Raw genomic sequence first — 22,599 nt, 5'->3', positions numbered from 1 at the left:
AGAAAGCAGGAAAAAACCTCTGTGACCTCAGCCACAGCAACTTCTTACTCAAAAGATCTCTGGAGGCAAGGGAAACAAAAGCAAAAATGAACTATTGGGACCTCAGCAAGATAAAAAGCTTCTGCACAGAGAAGGAAACAATCAGCAAAACAAAAAGGCGACCAACAGAATGGGAGAAAATATTTGCAAATGACATGAGATAAGAAGGGTTAGTATCCAAAATCTATGAAGAACTTATCAAACTCATCCAAAAACCCAGATAATCCAGTTAAGAAATGGGCAGAAGACATGAATAGACACTTCTCCAAAGAAGACATCCAGATGGCTAACAGACACATGAAAAAATGCCCCAAATCACTCATCATCAGGGAAATACAAATCAAAACCACAATGAGATACCATCTCACACAAGTCAGAATGGCTAATATTAACAACTCAGGTAACAACAGATGTTGGCAAGGATGTTGAGAAAGAGGAACCCTTTTGCACTGCTGGTGGAAATGCAAACTGGTGCAACACTCTGGAAAACAGTATGGAGGTTTCTCAAAAAATTAAAAATAGAACCACCCTATGACCCAGCAATTGCACTACTAGGTATTTATCCAAAGGATATAGGTGTGCTGTTTCAAAGGGGCATATGCACCCCAATATTTATAGCAGCACTATCAACAATAGCCAAAATATGGAAAGAGCCCAAATGTCCATCGATGGGTGAATGGATACAGATGAAGTAGTGTGTGCGTGTGTGTGTGTGTATGTGTGTGCGTGTCATGCACACACACACACACACATACAAAATGGAGTATCAAATTGTGATTGGAGTACACAATCAAAAAGAATGAAATCTTGTTATTTGCAACAACGTGGATAGAACTAGAGTGAATTATGCTAAGCAAAATTAGAGAAAGACAAATATATTACTTCACTCATGTGGATTAAGACACAAAACAGATGAACATAAGGGAAGGGAAGCAAAAATAATATAAAAACAGGAAGGGAGACAAAACCTCAGAGACTCTTAAATATAGAGAACAGAGGGTTGCTAGAGCGGTTGTGGTAGAGGGCATGGCCTAAATGGGCAAGGCGCATTAATGAAGACACTGTTGGGATGAGCACCGGTGTTATGTGTAAGGGATGAATCACTGGATTCTACTCCTGAAATTATTAGTTCACTATATTCTAACTAACTTGCATGTAAATTTTTAAAAATAAATTAAAAATGAATAAATAAATCCCCTTAAAAATAAAATAAATTAAAAATATTTTTTAAAAGCCTTTTGGAATTAAATAGAAAAGATAATCTAGATATAACATAACCAGTTAACTGTCCTTCAACAAAATTTTGCCAAAATAAACCAATTCTGTGATTAGGATCTCTACAATTTCTCTTATAACCTTCTCTAAGAACAAAACTTTTCTGGATCGAAATATTTCTTTATATTTAAGCTAATTCAATCATCCTCAAGTATAATGGATGATCACAATGCATTATAAATTTTATTATGACAATGCTATCCTAGATTCCTCATGTTTAGTTAATTTCACATAGTTTAAATTAAGCTAGTAGTAATCACCAAGGGGTATGCAATCTCTAATAACTAAAAAGTCTTACTAAGCTTTTTTTCTATTGGTATTAGCACAGTGTTTACCTTGACAATAAGGAAATAGCAAAAGGAAGAGCAGCCAAAAGGACATAAAGCACCAGGTAGCATTTTCAGTATCCCTGGCAAAAATTTCTGGCAGTAACAGTATATAAACTAGCATTCAAAAAATGCATTAGCTCTGGTTTTGAACAGACTCCTGCAAAGAGAGGGGAAAAGGCAAATGTATGGTTGGAAATTTAAGAGCTGCTTAACTATGGGGTCAAATTTTGCCCCACTGAATAAATAATTAAACTCCCTCAAATTTAGCTTACTACTGCATGGTCAGCAGTGACCTTCATCAGCATGGTTTCACTGAATTGGTTCAGATAAGTGAAGAATTATCTTTTTAAAATATAAATCAGATCATCCAGTGCCCATGTTTAAAATGCTTGAAGCAATTATATTACTCTCAGAATGAAATCCAAATTTCTTAGCAATACCTAGAAGATCTTACAAAGTTTGGCCCCTATTTTTCTCTCCAACATTGCTGCATAACATTCTCCTCCTCTCTCACTACATTCAGGCTGTACTGACCTCCTTTCTATTTCTATAATATGCCAATTCCTTTCCTAAGACAAGGTAATTCCATGGGGGAAAAGTAGCCTTTAACTTGTGCTGGAACAACTGGATATCTGTATAAAAACTTAGCCTCAATCTGTATATTACATCATACATGAAAATTAACTCAAAATTGATCATAGACCTAAACATAAGTAAAACCATAAAGCATCTAGAAGAAAACAAACAAGCAAAAAAATTGTGACCCACATCAAAGATTTTTTAAATAGAACACTATAAACATGACCTGTAAAAGAAAAAAACTGACAAAATGTATTTTATCAAAATTAAAACTTTTATTCTTAGACACAGTTGAGGGAAACAAAAAAGGCAAATTTAGATTAGGAAAAATATTCCCAAAATACATTTGACAAAGGCTTTATCTAAATATAAAAAAGACCTTCAACTCAATAATAAGAAGGCAAACAACCCATTAATAGACAAAAATGATTTGAATAGACACTTTCCAAAAGAAGATAAGTGCAAATAAGTACATGAAAAGATTCTCAACATCACAAGCCATCAGATTAAAACCATGATGAGATAAAACTCAAATTAAACCATGATAACACCGCACACCACTATAACAGCCTAAATTAAAAATTCTAACAGTAGCAAGTGTTGATGATGATGTAGTACAATGACAACTCTCCAACATTGCTGGTGGAAAGCAAAATGGTACCACCACCTTGGATCAGTATAACATATCTTATAAAGTTAAATATGTGATCCATTGATCCTACTTTTAGACGTTTATCCAAAAGAAATGAAAATGTGTGTCTACATGAAAACATACCAAATGTTCACAGCAGCATTATCCCACAATTGCCCAAAACCAGAACAACCTAACATGGAATGAATAAACAAAGTGTGATATATCCATATAATGGAATACTGCTCAGCATGAAAAAAGGAATATTAATATATACAACAAGATGAACAAATCTCAAAAACATCTTAAGTGAAAGAAAACAAACACAAAAGAGTACATATTATTTGATTTCATTATATACAATTCTTAGAAAAGGTAGAAAGCACAATGAGAGAAAGCAGATCAGCAGTTGTCTGGGACTGCAAGTTGGATCAGAGTATCACTTGTGAAGGGACACGAGAATTTTTTAGAGTGATGGAACACTACTTTATCTTGAATACAATTCCCCAAATTCATCAGACTTTTAATTACCAATATTCATCAAATGTACACTTAATGTAGGGGACTTTTATTATAAGTCACAATAAAGTTGAAAAAATAGCAACCACAATTGTTTAGAACCAGACCAACTTAATTTTTGAAGATTGAAAAGTATCTAATTACTCCTATTAGTTAGAATTGTTATTGCAAGGTGACGATAAAAAATAGATCAACTTTTGGTCACCCCTAGAAGGCAATGGAAATGAGATGTAGAAATGAAAATAGGATTTAATGAAACTCTGCATGAGGAGTTGGTCACCCAACTCCCTCTGTCACAACTGCTTCTGAAACACTAGAAGTTTTCATTTTCTGGGCTTTTGATGGATTCCTTTCTATCAAGATAAAATCACCCCAGAGTCAAGTTCTTCAAATATGGACATAGGAGTTCACCCAATGAAATGGACTCACATTCAACCTTCCTAGAGAAAAGTCCTATAAAGGGCAACAGCACCCACACATACCACTTCCTAGCATCTCATTCAGAAATACTCAGCCCAGGATCATCAACAAGATATGATGAGACCTTGCACTGTGAGTGAGAGACCAAGAAAAACACACCAAGGACACAGAAACAATGTATGAAACAGGAGGAACTTCAGGAATGATTTCATTAATTCATTCAACAAATGTTCGTGGCACTCTTACTGCAGTTTTACACTGTGTTAGCTTCAGATTGTTAAATTAGATGGAATTAACTTAGTGGAAAAGCACTGAAGTCAGCAGCATAAGAACTTGTTTCATGTTCTCATTAGTAATTTACTTTTGGGCTAATAAAATCATTTATCCAATGTGGATCTCAGTTTGCTCATTCCTCAGCTGGATATAGAATATCTGGGTTGTCCAGTGTGGGCTCTGACATCAAGGGGTGCAGGAGGTTTCCTGCAGTTTGGGTAATGCTTCATTTCTCTGCTGGAGTGGATGTGTTTATTGTATACTTAAGACTTGTGCACTTTTCAGTATATATGTTATACTTTAGTGAAAAGGATACCAAAAACACAAATTTTCAGGCCTCTTCCCAAACTGGGTTAAATTCTATGATTCTATGACTGTCTTCAGTTAAGCATTATGATAGAGAAAAGAAGCCTGAACAGGAAATTTTAAAACATGATCCTAGACCCTTTTAGCCAACTAGTTGTAATCCCCTGCCAAACATCCTATTATAAAGAAACCCCATTTTTTCATATATACATTGAGAGGGAGAATCAATTTAAATTTTTCTCTTATGTTTCTCACTAAAAGATTATAATTATTATTAAAAACATTTAACTCCAACTGATGATTTACCAAAGCATTGTTAAGTAGGATTGTTCCCAACCTTTCTGTTATAAACACATTCTCATCAGGTGAGACATTTTTGGTTTGCAAACTATGCTGTTAATGACAAGCATGACTTAGTCTCATAATTAAGTTCTGGATCCTACCTGGAATCTTCTTTATGCTATTTAATTTTCTTAGGGAACCATTCTCAGTAATAAAAAGTTGAGATTAAATAGTTTTACTATACTCTGTAAATATTTTTTAGTGGGCATGCCTCAAAATATTTTTCTTCCCTCCTGCTTAGCTTTTATATTCTCCTTTCCACTCTACTTTTTTTTTTTATTCAGAGGAAAAGTCTGACCCTCTGGCTTTATTCGTCTACTTGAAAATCTCATAAAACTTTTTAATTTAAAAATCATTACTGTTTGTATCTGCCTATGAATCTTTATTTGAAACAGAGAAATAACAGGAGTTATTTTGAGTTTTTGACAAAGATTGTAAATGCTTTAATTCTTTTCTCTATAAGCCATTTAATTTATAGACCTAGTTCAGGGATTAATGGATCATTCTAGTGTGAGCTGTTTCTTGCCGGTGGATAAGTGGGTTCTTTCCCCCAAAGTTTAGTAGTTGGGAAGTACTTCTTAAAGGCTAATGTTACTAATGCTACGAAAGTTGAATTATTCTGAAAAAATGTTATAAGCATCTGTCTCTAAGGAAGCCTCTTTGAAACTCTCTGAGGCTATTGTGTGGGTCAGTTATTTATATGTCTCTTTTGAACTCTATTGCTTTCTCTTGGAGAAATGTGGACAGTCTGATGTTGGCAATTTCCTTCTAAGGCCCTGTGATTTGGACAATGGATTGCTTCAAGTTTGAAATTATGTGTGTCTCAGAGATATTTGGCTTTTGGCTTTTCATCATTTCCACCCTCTTTAGAGATAGCGTTTGGGAGCTACATTCCTAGAAGCTAACACTTAAGACAACTAACCTAATGGGAAACTATATAACAGTTAAACAAATTAGTTACTGAAGTATTTTCATAACCTATTACTTTCAAATTTTAATATTATTCTTTGTTTCTTAGAATTCTCAGCACTAAAAAATAAAAATTTCTAAAAAGCAAGAGTTTACTGTAAAAGATAACTTGTCACATTATTCTTGAAGTGGACATACATTTCTGTTTTCCCTCACAAAGTTTATAGACTCAGCAAAGAAATTGAAGAGGCCTTGAAGAGAAATGCCCTTAAGTCATCTCAGAAAGGTAATTACCTTTCTTTTTCTTAAAAATATCCAGAAGTCTACCCAGGCCTCTGCTGGTAATGGGCTATGTTACCTCCAACCCTGGAACACACATAAAACTCTTCCCTTTCTCTCTCTACTGTGACATTTTTCTTTCCTTGAGAAAAACCACCCTCTCCCCTCTTTGCTGAACAGTATTCCCTTTGTAATTTTAAGTCCATTTTTCTCAGTTCTCTCCTTCCAAAAGAAGACTTACCTGCAGAAAAGCAAGTATTTGTTTCTTAGTGCATCTAGAGATTTCTTCTCTTAAGGAGAGTTACTCAGATAGAAGTCTTGTACCTGACTGTGTTTCCTTCTGGACCCTTTCCTCATGATCTGGAACAAAAGCCTCTAGATCTCTAGGTCAGAATTTTCAAATTCAATCTAAAGGAAAAGAAAAGTTTACCTCATAAGAATTTCCTGCCCTCCTTCAGCTCAGCCAGTCTCTGTCTCCAGTGAAATGATAGCACTCACCAGCATGGCACCCTACTGCCTGCTCTGTCCAGGCTCCATACCAGGCACTGGGAAGACCACCAGGTCCAGGACTACCAGGTCTGGGTCTGTAGCCATTTTGTTTGACTTATGCTTACTCAGCATCTTTAAACCCATGAGGATCTTTCACAAATATTACCACATATGATCTTTACAACCTTCTGAGAAAGCAGGACAGGAAAACAGGTGTTCCCCCATTTTATAGAAGAAAGAGACAATGCCACCTTTGCAGTTGAGAAAGGTGAAGAATTGGAACCCAGGTGTTGTTCCTCCAAGTTCAGATCCTCATTCACAGCCTCTCCCTGTAGCCTCCAATCCAAATGCTGGAATATCCCACAATAATTTCACTTGTGTGATTCACCCCTCTCCTTGAATCCTGTCACTGTAGATATGTTACAGTGTCTGAGCACAAATGCCTTTGCTTTTCAACTCAGAACCCAAATAATTTTTTTTTCAAAAAGCTGCTCCCAGGGGCGCCTGGGTGGCTCAGTCGGTTGAGCGTCCGACTTCGCTCAGGTCACGATCTCACGGTCCGTGAGTTCGAGCCCCGCATCAGGCTCTGTGCCGACAGCTCAGAGCCTGGAGTCTGCTTCAGATTCTGTGTCTCCCTCTCTCTCTGGCCCTCCCCCCATTCATGCTCTGTCTCTCTCTGTCTCAAAAATAAATAAATGTTAAAAAAAATTAAAAAAAAAACCTGCTCCCAAATTTTAAGTTATTAATGGTGTTAAATTCTTCTCTCTAAGAAAGATGATGTGACCTTGAACTTACTAATGATACTTGTGCCACCTTTCACTCCGTTACTGGTAATTAAAGTCAAAGTACATGGTGTCAGGAAATTTACCAATCAATTAAATGGCCAAATCCGAAACTATCTAGTGAGGAAAGGAGCCGCCATTACAAGTGAAGCAGGATTCTGAAATACTGTGGTCTTTTAGTCTTTTAGTTTCCTACTGGCTGAGTCCCAAATGCCATCTCTTTTTCCTGAGCTAATTGGAAAGCAGATTTTTAGTATGACCATTGTTATTTCTAACCACTACTGCAAATAAGTCTAAGAACATCATTTAAGGAACATCATTCCAGGACACCTGCCACCTACATAATCCCTAGGATGGTTAATAATTGTTTTTGTCTGCCTTGGCATTCATCCTTGCCAGTGCACCATCAACAGGGGAAATGAACTCTGGGCTGAGCAAATTCATCAGAGTTTGTGGGGCAGTAATGTTCGATTTTTAGAATAAATGAGATGATTATCCATACTAGGAATAAAAATAAGCGTTTACCATGTATCTGGTATATGCAGGGCATTGGGCTAGGCTTGGGAGATACAAGGTGGTGCCAGGCACAGATTTTTACCTAAAAGAACTGATGCTATAGCTGGAAATGTAAGACATGGACCTAAAAATGAAAATTACAGTTACAATATAGTATCTTTAAATACAAAATGAGAGTATAGAGAATAAGTATTATGGGGGCTCATAGGATAGAGTAGTTCAGAGGGCTGAGGCAGCAGGGGAGCCCAATGGGCTACAACACTTTCTGGTTACACTTACTTCTAATTTAGTCTTCATCATGACCATACAAGACAAAATAGTGTTATTGCCTGCATTCCTCCCCCACCTTTCAGGTGAAAAAATTGAGGCTTAGAGCTGAGTAACTTGCCTAAGCCACACACCTGGTGTCTAGGCACTCACACCAGAATGCTAGCTCTTAACCTAGATGAGGAAACCACCACTCTTCTCTGAACATGAACTTGATTGAGACATGGACTCATCTCAGGCAGAAAGACCAGTGTAGTCAGTGAACTCTGCTGACTGGAGTCGATGATAAAACACCCCAGAGGCCATCTAGGCCAGTGGTTGGCTTTGCCAACCCAACTGCAGGTAGCAGGGTGACTCCACAGGAGACACAGCACCAAGAGAGGAATCTTAAGGCGGCAACACCAATAAATTAAGCAGTCAGTGCCCTTTAGGACACATGTCAGCAGCCTAGAGTTTAGGGAGAGAGTCCCGGCTCATGGGCAGGACAAGGCAAACATCTTAACAGACACTGATGTGCCAGGTACCAAGAGAGTGACTCCCACATAGAACATGACATGGATCATGAAGTACCTGACTTAACAATGCAAGATAGGGAAGGATAGAGACCAAGAGTCATCTACCTCCGGGATTGGGTAGGCACTGTGAGGACAGAGTCAGTTGCAGCTGCCAGAAGGAAAAGGAAGGTCAGCCTGGCAAGCAGAACTTGATATATGGAAGGATGGCATGGCCTTTCAAGCACAAAAATAATAAGATTCAACACACCTCCACATAGTGGGGAAGGGTGCTAGATTCATCATCAGAGTCAGATGTGCTCTGAAGGCCAGTAAAAAAGTGAGACACCAATGTCCAGAGATAAAACCCAAGGACAGAGCCCAAGTAGCAGCAAAATTAATTTTATGCCAACTTGTATCTTTTCCCGGCAAAAGTCCTGACAACTCTTGCGTTTGGGTCACAACCAAGCAAAGAGTCTAAGATAGGATTGATCCCACAGGTGAGGATCAAGGACTCCTAATTCTGCTTTAAAAAGGCTTCAAAAGATGGGAACCAAGCAGCACCTATAATATTTTGGATTCACTATTATCTGCTATGTGCCAGGCACTGTTCCAAGACAAGGACCTACTGCAGCAAACAGGACAGGTCTTTCCTTCTTTGGCACCCACATTCCAGAGGGAGCATAATCAAGTCCATTAGGATAAGGCAAGAATAAAGGAAACGACTTTGCAAAGGTGCAGAGGCAGGAAATATCATGAGTTGTTTGAAAGAGAAACAATTCATCTAGATGCCGCAAAAGGTTTATCAAAGGAGTCTAGGGAATTCAGCCATGGACTGTATCCAGAGTCACCAAAATGCCATGTTAGGGCTAGAAGAGACTATAGATCATTTGCCCCACCTATCCCTCTAGTCTGCTGAGGAGATCTCTAGGCCCAGAATAGCAGAAGAAGTAGAAGCATGAAGTACACCAGTCTTAAGAAGGATGAGCTCTGTTGTGGTTACTTTGACAGGAAATCTCTGAATCATCAGTTCAGTGGTCTGGAGTGGTTTAAAGAAATACAAATGGCCCAGAATTCAGTCAGGGAAGCTAGGTCCAGGCCCTCCTTATCTTACTTTTATCCTCGACATTGAGCTAGCTCCAGAGTTTACAGAGTTGAGGCTGGTGCTCTCAAAAGCCCCTCCAATTCTGAAGCCTTTTAATGCTTTAAAGAATCCCCTCCTGGTTACCAGTAATGAGCATTCTGTGACATCAGCGAGGTGGGGAAGGAAGGCAGGCAGCAGGGAGGCAGCAGGCAAGCAGGCATCATGGTCCAGGTTCTGGTCAGGATTCTGGGCTCTGCTATGGCCTGGAACACATAACCCCCTCAATGTCCCCATCTGTAAAATGGGGGTTGCCAAGCCACCTCTCGGCTCTAGTGTTCTTTGAGCCTAGAATTTCAGTTTGCTTTGACAGTGAAAGAAGACAAACACACACTTTTTAAAAAAGGGGTACCAGATCTCAATGAAAACATCCTAAAACAAATAGCACTAATTTCCTGCTCCTTTACACCTCGTCCTCCCCACCATAGTTTGTAATTTTGTCATCAGAGGTATGAAGCTGGAGTCTCAATGCTTGCTTTCAGCACTCATGCAGCTTTTAAGTAAATGCTTTTCTAAGTAAAATGCAAAGGACTGCGTTGTCTTCCTAGAAAGAAGACATAAGGCAACAAATTATTAAATTTATTTTTCACAAATTAAACTCATTGCACTGTATACACTGAATTCTAATGCAACCAGGACTCCTCAGGCCTCTCCCCACATGACTCTACAAATGCCATTAGCACACTCAGCAAGTTTCATAGCGCATAATGAAACGTACTTCTTCTAACAATATCATCAACTGTTTCTGAACCAAAGGCTGTCAAGATTTTCCTTTTCCTTTATTCTATGTGGGGAAAAAATGGCTCTAAGGGAGACTTGTAATCAGAGGGAAAAGTGACAGAATGTTGACTAATTTCCTTCCCTTAGGCCTCTTGGAAGTCCTCACTTACCGTCTTTTTTTAACCATTTTTCTAATCCTAGCTAAAATCATGGTGAGAGTTTAAGTTAAATCTTGCAGCTATAAGAATGTATTTTGTTTCTTTCAGGAAAAAGAACCCAAGTGTACAAACAAGAGTGAGAAAATATGCACATTTCTACGTATATTCATGGCCGGCATGTCTTAGCATTACACTTAAATTACGGCAGTTCAACCTCCAGAGTGCATAGATGATATTAGCTGCCATATATTGAGCACTTACTCTGTGCCAGGCACTGTGCTAAGTGATTTGCATGTAGTGTCTCGTCCAGTCCTCCCAACAAACACATCTGGGAAGCTGTAAATGTGTTGTCCTCTCAAAGCCAGCTCCTGCCTCATGGTGTTTCTATTTTGGTAAGTGGTACCATTATTCCACCTGCTACCTGGGCCTGAGAACGCAGTTATTCTTCCTAAATGCACAGCCTTATATCAAGAAAGATTTAGGGACTGGCCTTCTTGGCTAATGTCTGTCACAAGTGTCTCTTTCCTTCCCTTTCTCACACAGGTCCCACTTGCTTCACTGACCTCCTCTTTTCTTTATCACAATGCTCCTGGTGCATAAAAGTTTGGTCCAGAGCAGCCTCCTTACTGCTCACTTTCTCTCTACACTCCATATCTGTCCCCTCCACATGCATACCTGCTTTCTAACAGACATAGTCCTGGGTCTTTTCCAGCATTAGAACCCATCCATCCCCCACTCTCCCAGCAAGCATGGACTCAATTATGCAATTGGCATTTTTACTTATGCTCACTGTGTGTTATCTCTTCAAAGCCATAACTCTTGCCTTTCCAACTAAAGTGAAATTCCTTGAGACTAGGACCATCATCTATGCAGGCACTAGCCCAGGGGCTCAGACGGGCAAATTGGAAATAACCAAATGAGTCAGGTATGTGGGATATAATAAGCTTTATTATTACATTTATTATTACTATTAATACAATAAGTATTAATAGTATTAATACTTACATACTGTTTACTAGGGGCCAGACATTGTTGTAAGCACTTTAGATATATTAAGAACAGTCATAAGAAGTATCCACATTTCATTGGTGAGAAGACTATGGCACGGAAAGGTTAGATTACTTTCCCAAGGTCACAAACTAGTAGGCAGTAGGGTCAAGATTTAAATCAGGCTGCCTCATTGAAATATCTGTGCCCGTAAGCAGCCAAAGAAACAATATTTGGTCTCTCTACCTCCAAGACACAAATATATTTTCTATTCCTTTTCATTACATTTTCAATATCTGATAAAATAAGAAAACAGCTGGCTAGATAATCACAAACACACCAGGGTCTCTTGTTTCCTTGTCAGCAAAATTTTAGCTTTTCATGAGTGAAAGGGGAGTTGAAATGTATTCTGATGTACTCAGGCATCTCTCCACTTGACTAATTCTCTTTCATTTGGTTTGAGTCCAAGAGAATGCCCAGTACACAGGCAGAGCGGTGCTCAGACCTTGGAGGAAGCTGATACTCTCTGGTGTAGTACAGCTTCAGGCCTATCAGGACTTGACTGGCATTCAAAATTCCACCATGGTAGCATCACCGTTTAGAGGAAGGCTTTGATGTCTGCTAACATTCAAATTTCCATGGCGAGCAAACCACCTCACCTGTTGCAGAAATCATCTCAGTAAGGAGCTGAGATTTCACTTCAGTTAGTGGGAAGAGGAAGGAGGGCATTAAGTGCCTAATGTGTCTAGACAGGCAGCCTGGTATGGTAAAACAGAAGTACTTCAGAATGCCCGAATTCAACTTCTAACCTTATTGCTTACATTTGAGAGGCCCTCAGGTCCTCAGTGTCAGCTCCACAGGGAGGATGTTGGAGTAAGTTAATGGAGGCATCCCACTTGACTGTGTGGTCCCAGAGGCTGAGACCATGAATGTGCTGAGTCGGTTCTGAATACCAACACCCAGATATTAGAGACTGAATGTGCCTCTGAGCAGTAAGTGAATAATTAATCTTAGTTTAGAGCTCTGATGATGATGTCTCCCAGAGTTTCAGACCTTTATACTCAACTTCCAGACATTTTCACCCCCATATCTCATTATCACTTAAAACCTAAAATGTCTCAGACCCAAACATCACCTTTCTCCCAACAAGATCCATTTCCCGGTGTCCTTATCAATATCCTTGGCCTAAAATGATCATTTCGACACATTGAAATCCTACAGTTTAAAATTTTCAGCATGTCCTTCACTTTTCTCTCTAAGCAGTCCTAAATCCCGTTCTTCCCTTAGATTTTCTTAGCTCTCTCTCCCCTCCTTTTTATCTTCTCTGCCAACACCCTGAGTCACTCTTTTTACCTTTTACTGGCATATCTTACCTCCTGGCTTTCCCTCTTCCAAAGAGTCAGCCACATTTAACTTTCTGACACAATGTTTTAAGAGCATCGTTGGCTTCCTCACAAACCTCCAGCAGTTCACCACAGTGCATCTAAATGTGTGATTCTGTTCTGTAGTCTCGGGTACAAACACTGCCTGCATCAGCCAGTGTCCAATCAGCAGACAGAAAACATACTAGTCATTGGGGCTGGTAAAATTTAGTTTAAAGAATTGTTAACTAGGTAAAGATGGTTAACTACTAAAAGGTGTAAATGAGAACTCTTAAGTGTACAAAGGTAGCAACTTCAGGAAGCAGCTACTACCCCTAGGACTAAATGAATAAGGAGGGAACTTGGCAACTTAGATATCATTATATCTATTATTCTTTCCTAGAGAATATATATCTCTTTCCTAGATTGGTCCATTATACTCATAATAATTCTATTTAATTAAATGTATAATATATAGTTACTTATATGACAAACATAATTATGTAATGTATAAAACTATAAATGTAAATATGTATATTTATTATTTAAAGATAAAGCCCCTCATGTTTTCCTACTTATCCTTCCAATTTAAATTCCATATTAAACTCTTCTTTCATCCAATTAGATCAGTATTTGTGGTTAAAAAACAAACGAACAAACAAAAAAACAAAAAAACCCCTCTTGTTTCATCCAAGTCTCCTTTTGTCCACAAGAATCCTAGATCTCAAAGACAATGGGGACAAATGAATGTTTTTTCCATGTCTCAAAACATTCTCAGAATTACAATACCAAAACTATTACCACTATAATTACTGAAAAACTATTTTAAATGTTTTACATGTGCTATTCCCATTCTCTCATTTTTTAGAATATTACCATATCTATATTGTCAGAGCAAAGAGCCATTACGTACTACATTCTATTCGTTTTGCCCTTTGCTTGTTCTCCATACAAATAAATACTTAATGCTCACTATCAAGTTCTATGGCAATGTCTCTCAAGTTACTTGGATTGTCTGAAGCTCCAGCGTACCCCCCAGGAAAAGCTCACGAAAACAACATTCCCCAAGTTTCTGCATGTTGATGGCAATTTGCTGCCTTCATACTGAAGTCAGTTTAATTGTATACAAAATCCTTGGGTCACAGTTTATTTCCCTCAACGTCTCCAATATGTTACTCTGTTTTCTTCAGGGTAAGGCACTGCTATTGAAAAGCTGATAATCTACTTTTCTTGCCCTCTTAAATCACTAGGTCTGTTGCTCAGATATTTGTTCTGAGTTGGTATTCTCAGATACACACACATGCACACACACACACAGGGTCCTCTCTGTCTTTTGAATAAATCACATGCTTGCTGATACTCATTTCTTTAACTTTTTTCTTTTCCTTTCAGTTTTTTTATTGTGATAAAATACACATAATATAAAATTTACCATCTTAACCATTTTTAAGCCTAAGTGGCATTAAGTACATTCACGTTGCTGTGTAACCATCACTAGCATCCTCCTCCAGAACTCTTTTCATCTTACAAAAATGAAACCCTGTATCCATCAAGCACTAAATACCCAGTGTACCATGCACTCCCAGCCCCAACCCCAGCCCCTGGCATCTTCATTTCTTTTTGATCTTCAGTTTTTTCCTTCTTTTTATCCTCTCTTTATTGTGAGATATTACCTATTGCGTATATTTGTTCTTTTGTTATACTTGTAGTTAGTCGATTTCTGAAATGATGTTTTCTTTTTTGTCTTATTCTTTCTTGAGTTTTACCACCTTATTACTGAGTTTTCTTCATTCTGATTCATCTCTCATATCTTATATCTTTTTTTTAAGTTTTTTCTAAGTTTATTTATTTCTGAGAGAGAGAGAGAACAAGCAGGGGAGGGGTAGAGAGACAGAGAGGGAGACAAAATCCAAAGCAGGCTTTAAGCTCTGAGCTGTCAGCACAGAGCCCGACCTGAGGCCCCGAACCCACGAACCGCAAGATCATGATTTGAGTTGAAGTCAGATGCTTAATCGACTGAGCCACCCAGGCGCCTCTTGTATCTTCTTTTACCTCATTTTGAAATATTAAGTTTTTATTTTTGCAAGAACATTTATCCCATATTCCTTCATTACCTATAGAGTCTATTCTTTATTCTCTCTTTTAATCCTGTAATACACTTAAATGTAATTTGAACTCTATCCTTTTCTGTTGCTCATTTTGACATAGAATTAGATTTTCTGAACTTTTATAAAGGAGGCTTGGCTTAGATAATTTTTCCAATTTAACGTGTCTAGGCCACCCTCTCCTGGTTGTTTTGTAAAGTATTCAACAACATGAACACTTAAATTCTAAGATCTCTGTTTCTATTCTCCCTTAACACTTTGATCTGGACTTTATATTTCTATGGTCTCTATTGTCCATGACCTGTTCAATTTAGATTCTCGTCTCAGCAGTTTTTTCTGTTTGGACTATCGCCCAGCTTTGTCCAGGAGGGACCTTTGTTTGGTAGCTTTGAGAATGAACACCGCTCGGTCTATTCAGGCTCCTTCAGTCTTTATCACAGACCATGCCTCATCACAGACACTTTTGGATCATGAAAATCCCCCTCAGTTCCAGTTGCTATTCCCAGCTTGGCTGTCTGAGTTTTTCAGGTAAATGTGTGTGTTTGCTTATTGGAAGTCATCAGGTTTGTCAGACATCTCATTGCTTCTTTCTGCCTTCTCTTGGAAGGTGCTAATACCCAGGAGGTCTTGTAACTGTTGGTGATTTGTCATTACATGCTCATAATTTGGGGTTTGGGGAAATACTGTTGCCTAGTTTTGCAATGATTGTCTGCGGCCCATTTTTTAAATCCTAGTTCTCCTGTGTGTTTTATAGAGGAATTTGGGGAGATGCCACTGCGTTCCTCACAGAACCCTCAGAGCATACCCTGTAATTTCCTAGTTCAGTATAACTTGTACACAGAAGGGGCTTAATAAATGTGTGAATAAACAAATTTAAAAGTTTGAGGTATTTCCTTCAAACACTTTGTAATGTTAGAGCAAGAAGTGTCAAAATTATAAAGGAAGTGAAGCTTATTTTTAGTATCAACCCACTAACTTTCCTGATCCTGTGCTTTTGACATCTTTCTCTTGTCTTCTTTTTCTTCTTCTTTCTAAGACACATTCCCCTCCTTCCTTATCTACCTATTTATACACTATACCTATTTATACACTCATGTTGTGAATATTTGCTCAAGATTTTTTCTTCTAAGTTCACAAGTTAGATTTTCCTTTCCCAAACTGTCCTCGTTAGGTTTGATATCAAGATCATGACAACCAAATTCCTACAGTGATTTGTCAAGTGTTCTTTCTCTATATTCTGGAATAGTTTGTGTAAGAAAGCAATTACTTGTTCTTTGAGTATCTGCTAGAATATATTGGAAAAACAATCTGTGCCTATACATTTTGGGTAGGAAGACTTAACTAGAAAGTAATTAATTTATTGGATATAAGAATATGTTACAAGATAAACAGGGATATTAAAAATCTTATGTGTGGGACACCTGAGTGGCTCAGTTGGTTAAGTGTCTGACTTTGGCTAGATCATGATTTCGCAGTTCGTGAGTTTGAGCCCCACATCGGGCTCTGTGCTGACAGGTTGGAGCCTGGAGCCTACTTCAGATTCTGTGTCTCCTCTCTCTGCTACTCCCCTGCTTGCTCTCTGTGTCTCTTTCTCTAAAAAATAAATAAACATTAAAAACATTTTTAAAAATATTAAGTGTTTGTGTTTGAACAAAAAACAATTCAAATGAGGCAGCATCCAGTCTAGCAAAAGAGCCCCAAAGAGCTGTACAATATGAAAGACTTTTTAAAAAGATTTTATTAGTAATCTCTACATCCAACATGAGGCTCAAACTAATGACCCCAAGATCAAGAGCCACACACTCTTCTGACTAACCCAGCCAGGCATCCCAAAATGAAAGTCTTTTAAATGACAATAAAGTCATACTGGAAAAAAAAAACCAGGTTGGTTATTGCAAAGTTAATTTCCTTTAGAGGGTGGCAGGGGTTATTAGGAAGATTACTTAACTAGTGTTGATCAGGTGATTTCTGATTGACTGGTTTAAGATTCCATTTCTGGAAAAGCCAAAACTGTAGTTAAGTCTCAGTTTGGTGGCATGGGGCATAGCATAAGCAACTCCATTATTTCTTCCTTGGTCAATTATATTTTTCTAGGAATATGTCCAAGTCTGTTATAAACGATGCTACTTATGATATCCTCCTATTATCATTTTGTTCTGTAGCTCTATAGATATGTCCTTTTTTTCCTAATGTTTGTCTTCTCCTTTTTTATTAAATTCACCTAGATTTCTCAAATGTACTCTTCAAATAATCACCTTTTGCCTTTGCTGGGCCTCTCTATTACATGTTGGTATTATATGTCACTAAATTCATACTCCTTATTATTCTTTCTACTTTCTCTTGGTTAATTTTGTTGCTTTGGGGTTTTTTCCCTTAACTTTTGAATATAGATGATTAATTTATTTTTATTTTTCTTCTCTAATAGAAGTACTTAAGGCTAAAAACTTTCCTCTGAGCACTGCCTTAACTGCATCCAATAAGTTTTAATAAAAGAATTTCCAAGTCATTTGGTTCTAAATATTTCCCGATTTGTTATGATCTATATTGATCATAAGTTATTTAGAACTATGTTGCTTAAATTTCAAACATATAGACTTTTCTTTTTGTTTTTAACAATAATAGCTAAAGTTTTAGTGATAGAAAAGATATTTTAGATTTCCTCAAGACTTTTTCTCTTTGTTATTAAATTCTAACATAATTGTAATATGGTCAGAAAGTACAGTCTCTATGATAACAATCCTTTGAAATTTATTGAGACTTGCTTCATGGACCAGTATGGATCAATCTGCGTAAATGTTTCATGAGTCCTTGAAAGGAGTGAAATGTGTATTCCACAGCTGTTAAGTGTAATATTCTTTCTATGTCCATTAGATCAAGCTTGTTAATTGTGTTATTGAAATATTTTATATTCCTATTGACTTTTTTATCTATATAAAATAGGTCTGAAAGGGTACACAGGAGACTAGTAATATTGGTTGCTTTGAGGGGAGAAACCAGATGGCCATGGAGGAATGTAAATAGGACCCTCCAAGCTGTGTCTGCTCCAGTTAATGCCACGTCATCCCAGGACTGGATCCTGCCATTAAAAGGAGGGGAGACCCCCAGACTGCCTCTTATAAAGGCATTATAAATTTATAATCTTATGAAGAAGACTAAAATTAGAACTTGTGGTACATTTTCCCCTTAGAGAACATCAGGAGTAAATCCATCCCTCCTCACATCTGTGTTTATCTCCATCACCAGGAGCAGTTCAAAGTGCCAGGCCATCCTCATTATTTGTCTACCTTTTTCATAAATTCTGTACATCCCTTCATCGATCCAGTCTCACACACTTACCCCGAATACTTACACTGTGACCTCAAGAACTCAGCAATATATTACCAAATTGCATATATCTTTAGTCTCTTCATAGAATGTTCCTGCAACTTCTTACTCTGACTGAAACCTGCCACCCCGTTTTGTATTCCCACCTCACAAGCAGTAGCTGTTTGTTCTCCTACACCCCTAAGTCCATAGGGTCTGGGGTAGAATAAGTGTCCTCATTATTGATTCTAGACCATTACCTCCAAGTGTGGTCTACAGACCAGCAATAACCACATTGCCTGGGAGCTTGTTGGAAATACAGAATCTCAAGCTCCACCTGATACCTACTAAATCAGAATCTATATTTTTAAAAATAGAATTTATTTTCGAGTTAGCTAACATACAGAGTACATAGTGTGTTCTTGGTTTCAGGGATAGGTTCCCTTGATTCATCGCTTACATACAACACCCAGTGCTGCATTTTAATAAGATCTTTTCATGTCTTGCATTTACTTCATAACTGCATTTTGAAGCAAACCACTCAGGATAAAATCTGAAGTCTACAAAGCTGTAGACCTCCTTTTACCTCTAAAGAACCAATACTTGTCTCTCCCACTTCTTTCCTTAGCTCCACTTAGACTCCTCCCATAGTTCCTCAAACATGCCACCATGTTCCTGATCAGGGCCTTTCTACTTCCTGCCCCCACTACCTGGGACACTCTTCCATAAGATAACCACTCAGCACATTCTGTACCACATTCAGTACTCTACTCCAACCCATTTCTCAGAGAGCTTTCCTGGATCACGCTGCATAAATACAAAATTTGCCTACCTCCCCATAATTATTACCTGCTTTATTTTCATTAGAGAACTTTGATACATTATATTATATTAGATCATACTAATATTATATTATATTATATTATATTATATTATATTATATTATATTCCTTTTTGTTTTATTTCTTTATTATCAGTCTCCTCCTCCTCCTCCTTCTTCTTCTCTCTCTCTCTCTCTCTCTCTCTCACACACACACACACACACACACACACACACACACACACACACACATAGAAGCACCATGTCAGCAGGAACTTCTCTGTTTTGTTTACTGTTGAGTCTCCAGCATAGGAAACAGTACCTGCATACTGCAGGTGTTCACTAAAGTGTTTTCTAAGAAGGTAATGAATGAAAAGCAGGAAGGCGGAGAACATTTTTCATTGTATAACTTTCAAATTTTGAACCATAGGATAGTATTATCTGCTCAAAAAATTTTTTTACTTAAATGTTTTTAAAGTTGTCCCAATATCTCCTGCATTCTTGTATTCAATCTCAGGGAAAGACTTGTCCCTTTTCTCATTGAAAGACTATTCATCAGAATAGAATCTTTATCCCAGCCCCTTGTAAATTTATACGCTCATGACCCTAGTGATATTCCTTCTTCACTTCCACAAACACCCACCATCAGCCTTTAAATATACTTGGGGCTCTCCTGCAGAGGAAACAAAATAAACTCTCTGAAGCCACTTGGTCCATTTATACTTGTCCAAATTTCATGTGAGTTGACTACACTTAATTCCCACTTTCTTCTCAACTGACTACAATCTGGCTCTTGTTCCCACTAATCCATCAGTGTTTTACTCTCTCTCTCCTAATGGTGACATGCAATTTCTGGTTGAATCTGACTGGACTTTTCTGGTGCTCCTCACAGCTTCTATGACATGATGGTATCCTGTTGTCCTCCTATTCCATTTTTTTATCCTTTTTTAAGGACTCTTTTACTTGTTGGGGTTCTCCAGGATTCTCTCTCCAGTCTACTCTTTTACAGACACTCCTTGAGTGGCCACATTCATTTTACAGTTTCTACCTACATGTTCATGACCTCCAAAGCTCTCATTCTTCCCCAGACTTCTCCTACATGTTTGTTTCTTATAAACAGATAAGGATATAGGTTAAAGTCCAGGCTTGTTAGTTAGCATGGTGTATGAGGTCTTCCTTGGAATGCAACATGGACCCCATTTGTCTCTTCAGCCACATAGCTTCTTATCCCAGTAATTCTCAAATGCACTGTGCTGCTTCTAGCCCCTTGCTTTTTGCTCATGCAGGCACATGTTCTGGGAACATCGTCACACACCACACTGCATCCTTTTCTTTGACTGACTAAGCATTCCTATCTCTCCAGGCTGTGCTTAGTGTCTTCTCATGTTTGGCATACTCTTTGCACACATCTCTCAAAGCATCAGCTGCATTGTATCAAAATCATATCCTTATGAATCAGTTCTTGTCCTTTTCCAGTGAGGTTTCTGAAGGCAGATGCTGGGTCATATTCATCTTGGTTTCCCCAGAACAGGGCCTGCTATATAAAAAGTGCTCAACAAACAGGTGTTGAACTGAGCTAATAATTGTACTGAATGTATCAGGCTCTGAGAAAAACTGGTGTAAAGAGATATAGTTTTCCCCTTATTCTTTTGCAGGAAAAAAATCATTACAATTAAATCCCTACCAGGTATTTTCACATGTAAGTCCATCTGTTTCATGAGTACTCTTAGAATTGTTTGCTGAGGATAAAATCAGCCTATAAAAGGGAGACCATGATCAGGGGTAGACAGAGTATGGCCTTCCTTAGAAATAATGGACAATCCTGGTTATAGATTTTTTTTTCTAACGATGGGCAACACTGTTGTTGCATTATATTACCATAGGAATGTTGTGTGAGAAAATACATGAATGTTCACTCCTTCCCTCTTAGCATGAAAATAGCTTGTGCTTCAAGGAGATAGTCTGAGTTTATTAGTGAAAATGAAATTCTTCAGAAGACTCCAATAGTACCTTTAAAATGAATAAAAAGTAACTCCAATAACAGATAAAATACATTTTATCCAAATTGTCCTGAAGCTATTTTCTATATATTTTGGAGGATATAAAATAAATACATGGCTTACTGTATTTTCTAAAGAAATATTGAAGACACGTTTCTTTACCTTGTTTCCTTAAGTCTATTTCATTCTTAAGTTACACGATTTAAAATTACTGTTCTAAGAACTGGTTTCACATTTTCCCAATGAGAAATAAAAATGAGGTCTTAAACCAGACATAAAACCTTCATTATATCTCTTTAAATTTTTATACTGTTCCCACCAGCAACTTGCAGTTAGTGGATTGCATGTTTAACATTAATATCCGTGTTTAAAATGATCTCTCGTTACCTAACACAATTTCTCTATTCCTTTTAGCAACTTATTTAAATTATTAAAATATCAGCTTTATTAAAAGCATCTCAAATATTTTCTTGTCTTGCTTTTATTCTAGTACAATTTTATAAACTTGAAAGCACCAAATTGCTAATACATCTTCCACCTTTACTTCTTGGAATAAGAATACAGTATATTACTTCCTGGGAAGCAAATACCTCTGAAATACATACCTTGGTAGTAAAATTGGTAACATTACCTAAATTTGAAGGTTATTGGTAGGGAGGAACATGCAATAATGCTTCCTTATTAAAGAAAAAAAAGGCATTATATTCTAACTTCATAGCTTGTCATGATCACATCAAATATGAAAGTAGAAGAAGATACACAATATACACATACTGTTTTCAATAACGGAGAATGATACGAGCTGTTCAGAATCTATCCTCATCCTATGAGGGTATGCCCTTTTCCAGCAGGTGTTTCAGAAGAGCAATGACTATGTGTGCAGAGATTCTGAGGCATTATTTATAATGCCTTAAAATGAAATTAGATTCTTTCTACACTAAGAATTTTTTTTAACGTTTTATTTATTTTTGAGGCAGAGAGAGACAGAGCATGAACGGAGGAGGGGCAGAGAGAGAGGGAGACACAGAATCGGAAGCAGGCTCCAGGCTCTGAGCCATCAGCCCAGAGCCCGACGCGGGGCTCGAAGTCACGGACCGCGAGATCGTGACCTGAGCTGAAGTCGGACGCTTAACCGACTGAGCCACCCAGGCACCCCTCCACACTAAGAATTTTTAAATAAGGGTCCATCAGTGAATTTCAGAGACTATTGTTACCCAAAATTGTTAGCAAAAATATTTTTATGTGTATTCTCCCAAGGAGAGGATCAGTTGCTTACACCAAGAATGTCATTAGGATTAGTAAAAGGCTAAATTCCAGAGAAATCAATAGCACTTGGTTATGGGTATTCCTTCTTTTTTTTTTAAGTTTTATTTATTTATTTTGAGAAAGCGAGAGAAAGGGCACGAGCAGGGGAGGGGCAGAGAGAGGGAGAGAGAGAATCCCAAGCAGGGTCCTCATATGAGGCTCGAACTCATGAACCATGAGATCATGACCTGAGCTGACACCAAAAGTCAAACTCTTAACTGACTGAGCCACCCAGACACCCCTGGGTATTCCT

Source organism: Felis catus, chromosome B2 (assembly GCF_018350175.1).
Source record: "Felis catus isolate Fca126 chromosome B2, F.catus_Fca126_mat1.0, whole genome shotgun sequence".
Taxonomy (NCBI): domain Eukaryota; kingdom Metazoa; phylum Chordata; class Mammalia; order Carnivora; family Felidae; genus Felis; species Felis catus.
This window is presented reverse-complemented; position numbering follows the sequence as displayed.